The 13,759-nt window shown below is 46.2% G+C and overlaps 1 protein-coding gene across 1 annotated transcript in view; it reads left to right on the top strand.

Annotated features, from left to right (window-relative positions):
* Positions 1-13,759, top strand: part of LOC119453818 (gastrula zinc finger protein XlCGF8.2DB-like) — a 60,961-nt gene that overhangs the window by 26,955 nt on the left and 20,247 nt on the right. The window lies entirely within an intron of this gene.

The raw sequence follows: 13,759 nt of genomic DNA, 5'->3' as shown, positions 1-13,759 counted from the left end.
TTCTCCGTCACCTTCTTCGGCTCCCTTGTCGCCTATTGACTTCGCAGACGTGTCGTCGGACCAATGCCATAAGACGGATTTTGTCACTCCTGACGGACTGTATGAGTTTAACGTCATGCCATTTGGATTGTGCAACGCCCCAGCTACTTTTGAACGGATGATGGATAACATCCTTCGTGGCTACAAGTGGAATACCTGTCTCTGCTACCTTGACGACATCATTGTTTTTTCTCGCGATTTCCCAACTCAGCTTGTGCGTCTTTGTGTGATTCTCCCGTGCCTTACCCCTGCTGATCTTCAACTTAACATAAAGAAGTGCCATTTTGCTGCACGCCAGTTAACGATACGTGGATTTGTCAACTCCTTGACTTTCTAACTGACCCATCAATTTATCCTGCCTCAAGAACTCTGCGTCACCAAGCCACCCATTTCGCTATTCGTAACGATCTCCTCTATCAGCGGATTTACGCATCTGATGGCCGGTGGTGGCTTCTAGTGGCACCCCGCCACATAATCATGGACATCTGCGTTGTTTTCCACACTGACCTGCAAAGTGCTCACGCTGGCATTTTCAAGACCTACAACCGCCTGTGTCAGCGATACTACTGGCATTTGTGTGCAAGTGCATACGTGGTTGCACTGCCTGTCAGCGGCGCAAGACTCCACCTCAACACCCGGCGGGTATACATCAGCCTCTCCCTTGCCCAGCCTGTCCATTTTACCGCGTCGGTATCTAATTATACGGCCCGCTTTGCTCGACCACCTCTGAGAATAGGGGGACAATTTTCGGCGTGGACCACCTCACGCGTTACGCATATACTGCAGCTTTGCCCACAGCAAGAGACGTTGCGTTTTTCATCTTACGCAACTTCGTACTGCGCCACGGTGCTCCCTGTGAACTTTTGAGCGACAGATGACGTGTTTTTCTGTGTGATGCTATTCAAGCCTTGCTCGTTCAGTGTAATATCCTTCATCGCATGACAACTGCATATCATCCGCAAATGAATAGACTAACTGAACGATTTAATCACACTCTCGGGGATATGCTGACAACGTACACCATGTCGGACCAGACCAATTGGGACACCGTCCTTCCATTCGTCACATATGCATACAACACTGCTACGCATGTGACCACGGGATTCTCGCCGTTCTTTTTCTTGTACGGACGCGAGCCATTATGCACGCTGGACACTATGCTTCCTTACACACCTGACTCATCTGAATACATTCCAATTTCTGATGTTGCCAGGTACGCCCAAGATTGTCAATAATTGCCCCGTTCATTGACAACCGAGGTTCACCAGAAGCTAAGGCATGACACTGACCGACCTCTCGCTACTTTCTAAACCGGTGCCCTCGTTTGGCTTTGGATTCCTCCGAGTACTCCTGGCCTTTCGTCTAAATTACTGGCCCGATATCATGGGCCCTATCGTATCTTCGCTCAGACATCTCCAGTGAATTATTGCGTTGCGCCTTTGACACCGTCCTAAGATTTACGTCTTCGTGGTTGAGAAATCATTTATGTGAGTCGCCTCAAGCCCTGTTATGACCCCTCTATACTGTCAACGCCTTAAATCACCAGGAAGGCTGTGCTATTCTCCAGGGGCCAATATAATGAAGACAAGACGACGACGAAGTAGTCGGCAAGCAAGCCACAGTGTTGGTGGTAGCCACGCGGCCCGAGCTTGCACTTGCCTGGATTTTGGATGCTTGTCGCCCGCCGCTTCTTGACGCTCGCCTGAGGTTCCTCGCCGTTCCATGACATTTACACATCAATAAATCACGTGAAATACTTGTGAAAGGGACTATTTATTACTCGAAAAATACTATATATTTAATTCGATGTGGTTCCTTCCTGGCACTATTTCATTAGATCTCAAAAATTCGTGTTCACGTGCCTTTACAAAATATGCATGTTCAATGTACTGCATTGTAATGCTTATTACTGTGCAACAGATGTCTGAATGACTCGCTTTGCTAATTTTCGGTAGGAAATAAATGTTTCTGCATATGCAGTCAAATCTGGGTGTAAGAAGCACGGGTATAACGAATTATCGGATATAACGAAGTAAATATAAAATTTTTGTCATGCTTTATCTGGGCTGACTACTCTCCTGCTATAGTGAGATCCAAAATGAGGAATCGGTCGTGGTACCAGTTATGCTAAAGGAAATATTCGTGTCCACATGCCTCGGAATATATATATAACGATAATAATTTATGGTGTTTTGTGTGCCAAAGCCACAATCTGATAATGAGGCATGCTGTAGTGGAGGACTTGGTAATAATTTTGACCATACGAGGGTCTCTATAGTGCACCCAGTGCACGGTACACAGGAGATACTGCATTTCACCTCAATAAAAGAAAATATGTATTCTGGCAGCAAAAACATCAAATAGACTCGGATCAGTTTTAGAGTGAAGCTTTCTTTACCTCTTCCTTCGACTGTTCCACTTCAGCTTCTGTCACTGTACTGCACACCGCTTTGGGAGGTGGTTTAGAGCATGTAGGAGCTCTCCTGCCATGTACATGGCAGGATCGGGGCCGAGACGAGAGGTGGTGCGAGAAACTCATTTGGACCTTTTCATCGTACCACCACTATGCCCTCTGGAGCTCCCTGGGCCACAATGGCCTCTTGATAGCTGCAGTTATCCGTGACCCATCGCAAAAGCATTGGAGAAACTACAGTGCTTACCTTTGTACTAATTTGCAACTGTCCAGAGAGAAGGTAGAATGGTAGAGAGCAGGTAGCGAGAGCAGACGGAGAATGGGTAGAACCTACGCAGTCGTGAAATGAGTGAACAAGTCTTGCACTCTTCGCTACATGGGGGAAGGGCGAGAGAGGGAAAAGGCGGCGTAAGGAAACACTACTACTGGAGAGCCGGTCGCGGACAAACTGAATAAATTTGAGTTCTAGGAACAGTATGGTGCGTTTCTGCTATTTTTGAAAAATTAAACACCGTGCAAATTTGTCAAGCAGACAACTAACGCAGGGCGTGCAGTGCCGTTGCGTCTAGGCAACACTACAGAAGCAGCTGCACGCCAATCAAAACTTCAGTGCCCGCTGCAGTAGCTTTGCAGCTCGGGAGTTTGATCCCAACCACGACAGCCGCATTACAACAGGGCCGAAATACGAAAACGCTTGTGCTTAGGTACCTTCTAAAAAATTCCTGGGGTAAAAATTAATCCGAAGTCTACCACTACAACGTGCTTTATAATCCGATTGTTGTTATTATTATTATTTTAATATTTTAATTCTTACATGTGCAAAAACGTCGCAGTTTCTAGCAAATTAGTTGACAGCTATACAATGTAAGGATAGTAGTTTTATCGTCCGTGTAAACATACTTGTAAACATTCGCTTATCAAATATATTAACAAGCACGGTGTCAGTGCGCACAAGCAAACATGAACATATCACACTTGATGATGAAGCCTATGCAGTTATGGTGGCTGTGAAACATATTAGGAGAACAAAGCTACAAAAGGTCATTACAGTGGAGTCTCGATACTATATTCACGGGAACCGGAAAGCAAAGCGTACGATGCGAAAATCGTATCATCCAACGTATTGTGAGACAAGGTTTAGGCAGTCAGACTCTTCTTTATTCTCCCGAGAGAGAAGCCCCACCACCAGGCCGCAAAACGGTGATGATGCGTATGTACAGATGAGAATATGAAGAGTATAAATAATGGTCACACTAATCTCCCCGCGCGCGCAAGCGGCCAGCCAGACCGCGACTTAGCCTGGAGGGAAACGCCGAACAAATGGTTTGAGATGCAAAACTTAAACGATCTCCGAACCACGATAACGATGGTCCGAAGAAACCTCAACGAGAGTAACGCGATAGTTCAAGGGCGATGTTTGTTTAATAAAGGGGCCCTGAGCCACCCCTCGGGCTTAATGAAATAAGATAGTCTGCGGGTAGCATACGCTGTTGTGAACATCTTGGCAAGTTCTGCTGTTGTACGCGGTCTGTGGAGCTCGCAAGCGGACCACGAAGTCACCTTTTTCTCAAACGCTCTCGTTTGAAAAACCCCATGCTCCTCGCTCTTTTCTGTGCTTTATTTCGTAATAAAGCACACTTCAATACGCGGCTGCTATTGGTCGCTGCGGTCGGCTAAACCGCAGCCGCTGCGGGGTGCCGCCACAAGTCCACTGGTGCACTGCAGCTCTCTGAGAACAGCCATGTTTGACTTACGTTAAGCGCAGCGTAAGCACCAAATCGAAAATTTGAACTACGCGCCACGGTGACGTCTCCGCCGTAGCCTTCGCAGTGTTTGGAGGAGGAAGGGGAGCACAACGGTGGCCATGTTTGATTGCCAATAACTCTGCTTCTGCTGAACACATTGAAGTACTTTTTGTGGCAAAGTGATTCTGAAATAGCCTATTTTCACTTCATATGTCTTTCTCCACTTCAATAAAAAGTGGTTTAGAGCCCCTTTAATAATGTACGGTCGAAGGAAGCATGATTCATACATTTCTCACACAAACCGGGTGTACGAGTGGGCGTCCAAAGGAACACTTCATCTCCAAGATGAAAGGAGACATCGTAACAAGAGATTTCTTAACATTGCTTGCGGTTTAGCCGACTGACTTCTGTGTTGAAGCAAACACGTTGACGGCATTCGCCAAGTCTTGCAATGAACTGTTTGGGTCTACTGGCCGAGGTATTAGTTGGGGCATTGAAGAAAGCGGCGTCGATGGTGAATGTCAGTGAACGGCCGTAAACTAGGTAGAAAGGTGAGTACCCCGTAGTTTGTTGGATAGCGGCGTTGTGAGCAAACGTCACAAAGGGTAAAAGTTTGTTGCAGTTGTCGTGGTTTGGCCCGTTATACATTGATATTTTATCTGTTAGAGTGTGATGAAATTGCTCTGTTAAGCCATTTGTTTGGGCTTAACAGAGCGATGGTGGTATGCGGATGTCGTCTTGGGAACAGTGCCACAAGCTCCGAGTACTTCTTCGATCATTGTTGACATGAAAGTCTTGCCGCAATCACTCAACAGTACCCGAGGTGCACCATGACGCAGCACAAAGGCATCCAGAAAGAAGTCAGCAGCAATGTCTGAGGCCGAACTAGAGCGTAGAGGAGCGGTCTCTTCGTAACGTGTCAGATGATCAACAACTGTCACGATCCATTGATGACCTGCCGGAGTTATGCGCAGAGGGCTGACTAGGCCTATCCCAACGATGGCAAAAGGTGTCTCGGGACATGGGATAGGCTGTAAAAGGCCAGCAGAAGGCAAAGTCTGTCGTTTCCGCCATTGACACTGGAGGCAAGAAGCGACGTACTTGGCCACAAAGGTAGACATGCCTGGCCTAAAGAAACGGCTCCTAATGCGGTGGTATGTTTTGTGGAAACCCAATTGGCCAGCAGATGGGTCGTCGTGAAAGACTTCAAGGACTTCTGTGTGCAGCGAGCCTGAAAGAACAGATGCCCAGCGGTGTCCGTCGGATTTGTAAATGTAGTGGTACAGCACATTATTGTCGAGCTTAAATAGTCATAGTTGTCGACGTAATCTGGCATTTGGTGCAGTAGTAGTTCCTCACAGGCATTGGATAATACTGTTGCAGTTGGGATCAGAGCGTTGACACGAGGCGAACTGAGGGACGTGATTGGAAGATAACGTGCCAGTAACCGCTAGAGGTAATAACCTAATTAGAGACTTAGTCGCATCATCAAGTGGTGAGCAATGGAGAGACGTGCTCGAAGATGAAAATGGCAGGGGACAGCGAGACAGAGCGTCGGCATCTTGATGCTTTTTCCCAGACTTGTAGACAACGTCAAAATTGTACTCTTTTAATCGGACCACCCAGCGACCAAATCGTATCCAACCAAATCGTTATGGCAATAACGTACTCAGTTATGGCAATAGTGTACTCATGAGTACACCAAAATAGTTCGCGCGACCCAGCCGGCCTGACAACTTTAGGTAATGAGTTCGCGACGCATTGCTTCAGTCACCTGGGACGCATGAGATCGTGATAGAGCCTTACCCGGTTCAAATTTCTCAATCACGATTAGCCTTTTCAGTCTGAGCAAACGAGTTTTGAAGTAGGAAATAAATACATGAATGAACTAATGGGCATCTCCTCAGTCATAGTCAGCCTCACCAAATTACTTACAATTACAGTATTTCCATAAAAGCTTTCCGAGCATGTCTGCTATCTTGTCATGCAATCAGACAAGACTGTAAAATTTCGCATAGGTCTTGTATCTGCAGATCTGCTTAATGCTCTGTTGCAGCTAGTGCTGTCCATATGACAACCGAATGCTAAAACAAGTCTTGATGCAGAGCAGCAGCTGATTCTAGTTCTGATGTGATTGCATCTAGGGCTGCTTACGCAAGACCTTGCATGTCGGTTCGGTATTTCACCGTGCTCCGTGAGTGTGATATTTCATTCATGGATAGATGTCCTAGCAGAGAACCTTAAGAAGTTCATTGTCTGGCCATCTGGACAATTACTGCGAGCACACCGACCAGCAGCATTTCAGGACCCATTGTTCGATGTCAGAGGTGTGATTGACTGCACTGAGGTACTTATACAGAGGCCAACAGCCATGACTGCCCAAAGCCAGACGTTCTCTAGCTATAAGCACCGCAATACAATTGAACTACTTGTTGTAATATCTCCTTCGGGTGCCATCACATTCATTTCAAAAGCTTGGGGTGGCCGGACATCTGACAAGGAGCTGAGTAGGGGACTGTTAGAAAAAGTAGGAGACGTATTTCTTGTTGACCGAAGCTTTCGGTGCGGAGAAATGTTTGGCGCACAAGGAAAACATTACTAATGCCGTCACTAACAAAGAGCAGCTACCCGGAGCTGAGGTCACAATGTCAAGAAAGCTATCAAGTGGCCGAATTCATGTTGAGAGGGCGATATGGAGGCTGAAAGTGTTTCAGACTGTTGGTTTTATTAAGAGAGCAGGAGATCATGGTTTCGCAACTATCGACAAGCTTGTAGTCATATGCAGTTCCCTTGTGAACCTTCTTCAGCCTCCTATTATCAGTGATCATGAGGACAGTGATGTACATGAGTGATTTATGTACCTAATTAAATGTGATCAACATGTGGGAACATAACTGCTCTCTTCTATTTGCATCCATTTCTTTGTGCTGCTTTAGCATTGTAACTTCTTGCAACACTCTGTACTTGAAATGTGTGTGTGTGTTGTATTACTGTCAATGCAGAAGGTTGTCTGCTTCATGGGGTTTACTGTCCCAGTGCAACACTGTGCCTGTAATAGATGTCATAACAGAGAGCTCCGAATTAATTTGAACAACCCAAATTTTTTTAATGTGCGTCTCAATGTAGTACACAAGCATTTGTTCATTTTGCTCGTAAGTGCAGTCGCTGTAGTCGGGAGGGGAGACCTTGCAGAAGCACTGAATTGAAAGAAAATGTGGTTTCACAGTTTATTATCACAGTACACTTGGATGAATAGAAAAGTGCCTAATTCAATCTATATGTTGCACTTCGCTGTATGGTAGTGACATAGGTGGTTTGTATTCCTGCAGAAGATGAATGTAGTTAATGCAATTATTGCTGGGCATTTATTGCATTAAAAATGTCAGTCTTTGAAGGCACTCTGACACTTTGCATACGCCCATGATTTGGGAGTGCGCTTGAGTTTTACGCACTTCAGATGGAAAGCAGCATTGCATACTGAACATTCAACGACACAACCAGATTTAGTGCCTTTGCATTAGCATGTTGTTTTTGCAATTTCTATTTGTTTGCAGATCCTCTTAGACTGCACTTCGGGGAATATGTGGTTATAAAGAAGAATGTGGTTGCTTTCTGTAGCACAGCTGCCCAAAATGTTTCATCAAAGAAAAAAAACTCTATTATTAAGCATTCCCCTGTAAACAAAACAAAGTATGGCCATGCCTCAGCTTTAGGCCAGTCTGTTAAAGTTTGTTGTAGACGAGTTGCCTTTCAGAGATGCAGGGCACTTGACCTCCAGTACAGCTTTTTCACAGCAGGTGCAGGATATTAGAGCGTCAGGTGAGGATGCTATAAATGGCACTTCAGCCACTACATGCAGACCACATTCAATACGCTTCAAGTCTCGTGTGTTTCTCACGTTCATGTGCCACCAATGCTATTTTGGCTTTCAATTCCATTTCGGATCCCCAAAGAAGGTTCGCCACACGTGGTGCTCTCACATAGCCCATTATCTCAGCGACAAGTCCATCAGCACCGCTCTTACATGCGGCCACTCTATGCAAGATCGAAGCTGTTACACGCCCTTTGCACTCCTCCCACCATGATGTTAATTTGGATTGTCCACGTGTTTTTTTCTCAATGTCCACACAGTGGAAAGTACTAAGCTTAAGAGCTTTGGACATCTCCAAGTCCACATCTTTGTAGATGCCGCCAAGTGGCACAGTGGCAGACTCCTTTTGTCGCTTAGCTGGTTGCCCTGTGCAGTGTTGAGCGTCCTCAGCAGCTGAATCTGTGGCTTCGCTGTCACTAACTGATGTCAACAGAAGTGTTTTTGGAGCATTTTCCTGCAAAGTAAAATAAATGTTAGCTAGTGGCAAATGAAATGTTAATAAACTTTGAAAGATGCCAGTCACATTTATGATGCTGTGCAATGTCTGCGTACTGTTAGGTATTTACAAAAGGTATATTATGTAAAGCTATTAACTTTTGTTCAGCAGTAAGACATACTGATGCCACTTTTCGGGGTAACTTCATTGCTCTGCAGCAGTGAATTATAACTACAATTGAACTTTCTTATATGAGCCTCAAGGATACATCTACCCATTTTCATGTCAATGAACGAGGTGGAACCGTTGTGGTGGTTGTTTATTTTCTCTTTGACCATGCGTGGTTATTTCTTTATTCAAGTTACCAGAGAAACAAATATAGACTTACAATAATTTTCCTTACACTGGAATAAAAACACAGTAAAGGCTCGAGTTCATTTTCTCGCACATTCATTCTTTGGAAATACCTGGAGACATGTTTTCATGACAGCTCTGTGTCTTTAAGATTTTTGTGTGGTTAGGCATCTTAATTATATGCTCTGCTCACACGCACAAAAATAGATTATTCAGTTATTGACCTTACCCACACAGTTATTGACCTTACCCACACATCACAGCGCTACAAATACACAAAGTCTAACAATGATGTAATCGTACTAGTGTGAAATATATACACGGAAATGTTTCTGTGCAGCAGGCACATCATAAAGAGGTCTAGGCAGTCCGCATATCCACAACCTATTGATTTTCAGTTATCATCCACTTTGCCAATACTGCTAAATAAATTAAATATGGCAAACTTTGATCCTCTGATAGAGCCCCTTTTGGCTCTTAAGTTGTTTTGCTGTGAGAGATTACTTTAAATGTGACGGAAATCTCTTGTGTTGCTGCATGAACATTGTGCCATGTGAAACAGTCTTCACCTGTTTTATGATTCCCCTTTTTTTAAGGAATTTTTTGTGAAGTAAAGTGCTCTCGTAATTATTCGTACTGCCAGATATTTTCCATGTACTGTGTCATTGTTTTCTTTCATGCATTTCTTTATGCTCAATGGTGCTGTAATTATTTATGTTGTGTGCTAGGTGCTTGGTCTACGCAATTAATTGTATGTAGGTGGATGGCACCTGTCTAGGGTGGTGGCAGTATGCTTCGGCACTCCATAGCTGAGTGAGGCTGATATTTGAATTATTCCGTGGTTATAATTTAAACACGAGTTAATTTCTAAATGTAAAATTAAAAATACATGTTTTTCTTTGTATTGTTTTTTCTTCGTATCTTTTATATAAAGTAATGTTACATATCATTGTTTGTGTGTGTTCTTTTGTGTCAAGAGCATGCAAAGTGTTGCAGTACATTATGACGAAGAGTAGTTTTACGACTGTACTGCTGTTGTCACTTTGTAACTGGTTAAAGCCCCTATACAGGTGATTCCTCAGCTTTTAGTTCTGAATCTCCTTTTCACTGACAAGGAAATAAAACGGAATAAGAGAAATGGGTAGCCGTTGAGGCTTTAAAAGAAGCTTCTGTTTTCCGAAAACACTTGTGATACGGGACAGCCCTGAATATAAATGCTGGTACAGAACAGACTCAATAAATACAATGAAAATGTGTGCGTGCTGCTTGTATAGTGTACACGGGCTTCTGATCATTTTGTGGGCCCTCATAAAGAGCTAGAAGCGGGAAGCGAGGACATCTAACGCTCTTCAACTGAATTGAAAGAACTGTGAAGTTGCTGGTCTGTCCACAGTGGCACATCCTGATGACCTCTGGGTGTTGGTTGAGGTATTGGCACCCCAACTTTAGGTATGAATAACTCAATTTCGCTGACTGGTGCAGCCTGCAAAAGATTTTCTGTTAGTTCCCAGTGCCTTGATAAAACCTGGAATGACACAACGAAGGTAAACACCCAAGACAGACAAGCTTACTGCAGTTTTTCGAGACACTTCGATCCACTTGCATGAAGCATCAGTTGGTGACAATGTGTCCATGACGAAGTTCACATTAGCCTCGGTGTAAAATAACAGTGCAGCAACACGTGTGCAGCATTCTCCAAGTCTGAAAGGGAGAGAAGTGTAGTAAATGTAGAACAAATATGCTAGACAGAAGATTGTGCTGTGCATGCACAGCTAAAAAAGGCTGTCTGGCAAAGGTGCCGGCCACAGCGGTGACTAATAAGGTAGGGCGTTATTGCGACGGCAAAGCCATGAGGATAAGACAATAAGGCAACTCAACGACAAAGCTCATAGAATTGGCTGACCGATAAGCTCGCACTATGTGAAGCAACGAAAAGGTGAAACGAGCACTGTTTCCACAATCTAGACGGTCACCATGAAGACAGATGTTCTCGCTATCAATATGTTGAAATTAATGGCAACAAAGAAATGATTGAAACTTATTTACCGGTAACATGCTAGAAGAGGCTGTCACGCACAAATTTAACCGAGTGATGTGTTTGCAGTCGTGCCTGCTTCCCGTATAGCTGCTATCAAGCATTCCCTAAGTTCGCGTGGTTGAACAGGAAATGAATACTCACCCTGCCAGACAAGTGCAGTGGGCACTAACAACAGTGCCATCATCTTTTACAATGCACCACGACTCGTAATGTTTGGTCAGCGTCTGGCTTGCTTCCACTCGGGCTCACCCGCCTTTAATGATACGAGCTGCTTGACTTTCCCACTCACAAACGCATTGTACGCGTAACTAATCCTCTAACATTTAAACAGCTCCTTCGTGTAGCTCCTCTTGTAGCTCCTTCGTGTAGGTGTGTGCTCCTTCGTGTAGCACACACATTCCACGAGGTACATAAATATGTCTGCGGCTGTGACGGGGCAGATTTTCGGCGCCAGTTGAAAAAATAAATCGGGCAACGGGTCCCTGTCCAGCAGATCAGGCAGCTCTTCTCCACACCACTGCAGTTTCTCCTTGTACCTTCTCCGCCCAACATCGTCAAGCCCCTTCAGGTACTCACTACACATCACTCTAAACACCTCTGGGAGTAGGCACAAAAGATAGCAGAAATAATTCTACAGCAAAAACAAACACACCACGTCGACACAGCGGGGTGCATTGAGTAAGCAATACCGGAAGTTTCACACCGGAAATCTCCTTGGGCGCGCGATTCAGGTACAGGCTATTATACAAACAGCAAAACCGTCTATACGGGCCAACCTCCGGCTTAAACAGCTCCGCTGTTAAAAATCCTATAATAAACTATCTGTATGCACTGCTATACACAACCTATATTGTTACGGGAAGAAAATATATGTATTTACAATATATACAGAGGGTTGTAGCTCTGTGGCCAGGGTGACACCATCTACTGAGCTCCGAGACACTTCAGCCTCTTCTTCCCCAACCAACGTCATTTTGTCCACAGCAGTACAAACTCGTACGTGACATGAACCCCCCGGCGGCAGAAGCATCGTCTCGATGCTTCTTAGGGTGTCGAATCAGCGTGCGAGTTATAGGGCTTTAGTCGCGAAACGTGCACGATATCAGTTCCTGGGGTGGTAGAAGACTTTGAATGCACAGGTGAGATCTCATATGTGAGGCTGGTGACTTGGCGAAGAACTCGGTATGGCCCGACGTATCGTGGCAGCAGTTTTTCGCAAAGGCCGACGCGACGGGAGGGTACCCAAAGCAGAACAAGGGACCTAGCGGGCGATTTCCAAAATCAAAGATGTCTTCATAGGACATCAGAATACGGCGAAGGGCGTCGGCGTAAGCAGGCCGTAGGTCAGTAGCTATCATGGGCGTAAACTTGTCGTTGCTTGAAGTAGGACGGTCGGAAGCTGCAGCAGTGTCGAATCGTGGTTGGGGCGTAAGAGCAGCTACTCCACACTCTTCCAAAGGGGACAGCAAAGCGAGAGATACACCCTCAGGAAGCACTTGCAGACACGAACCAAAGTTCAGAAGGGGAAGCCACGCTCGATTGTTAACAAGAGTGACAATGGAGCTTGGTAGTGCGATTTGGCGTGCCAGGAGAACGTCGCAAAGTGGGGACACCACGTAAGGACCATCTCGAAGTGGAGGAGAAGGCGACATGAGGACGTAGGTCGCAGCATCAGGTTGCAGGCGAACAAATTCAGCAGAACGAAGTCGGGACTTGTGGTCTTCGGTCGGGTCGGCAAAGTAATGGGGCAGTTCAAGGCGAAGGGTGCCGGTTGCACAGTCAATAAGTGCTGAATGAGCAGTCAGGAAGTCGATTCCAAGAATCACTTCGTGGGGACACTCGGCCAGTACAGTGAACAGGACTAACACAGGACGACCGGCAATGGTAACACGGGCGGCGCACATTCCCATCACGGCTGTTGTACTGCCATTAGCCACTCGGACGGCAGGCGACTCGGCAGGTGTCAGGACTTTACGGAGACGGCTACGAAGATCTGATCGCATAACCGACACCTGAGCGCCAGTATCGATGAGGGCTTGAACGGGTACAGCATCAACAAAAATTTCAACAAGGTTCGGTCGAGCAGCAGGGGTCAGCAGAGGTTTTGCTGTCCGAGTCGTCAACGCAGCCTCACCTCCGGGGGCTGCATTGCTTAGCTGCCCGAGAAGCGGCCCGCGAGGACGGGGACGAGGGACGTCGAGGTGTAGGCGAGCGGGACTGACGGCGTTGCGGCGAGGGCGAGTGGCTAGTGGTGTTTCCCCGAGAGGGAAGGCCGGCATGGTATGGTTCAGAAAGGGGCGACAGAGACCGAGGGTCTCGGTCGAAGCGGCGATCAGCATATGGTCGAGGCGAGGAGTACCAGCGGCTACTAGGGCAATGACGCGAGATGTGACCGACCCGGGAGCAAGCAAAGCAAATCGGCCTGTCATCCAGTGTTCGCCACTCAGATGGGTTCCGATATCGACTCGGGAACGACTGGCGAGGTGCAGCAGAGGCAATGACAGGAGTGGTAGGGGTGGGACGTGGGCGGACGGCAGACTGGATGTCCATGTTGGCAATTTCTTGGCGGACAACAGCTTGAATGAGCGAAATGGTCATGTTGTCGTGCGTATGGGGACAGTGAGAACTTGGAGCCATAGCCTCAAGTTCGCGGCGGATGACCTGTGTCAAGCTTGGCGTGGCAGGCGGATGTGATGCTGGAGGGTCGTTGCAGGAGGAAGTGCCAGCCGTATTGGGAAGTCGGTCGAAGCGTTGTACGATGCGTTTGCTCTTCGCTTGCTCAAAATTCCGGCATTCCTTTATGATGGATTCAACTGTTGAGCAGTTCCTGCAAAGCAGGAGGTTGAACGCATCATCTGCGATG

The sequence above is a fragment of the Dermacentor silvarum genome, chromosome 5 (assembly GCF_013339745.2).
Source record: "Dermacentor silvarum isolate Dsil-2018 chromosome 5, BIME_Dsil_1.4, whole genome shotgun sequence".
Lineage (NCBI taxonomy): Eukaryota > Metazoa > Arthropoda > Arachnida > Ixodida > Ixodidae > Dermacentor > Dermacentor silvarum.
This window is presented reverse-complemented; position numbering and strand designations above follow the sequence as displayed.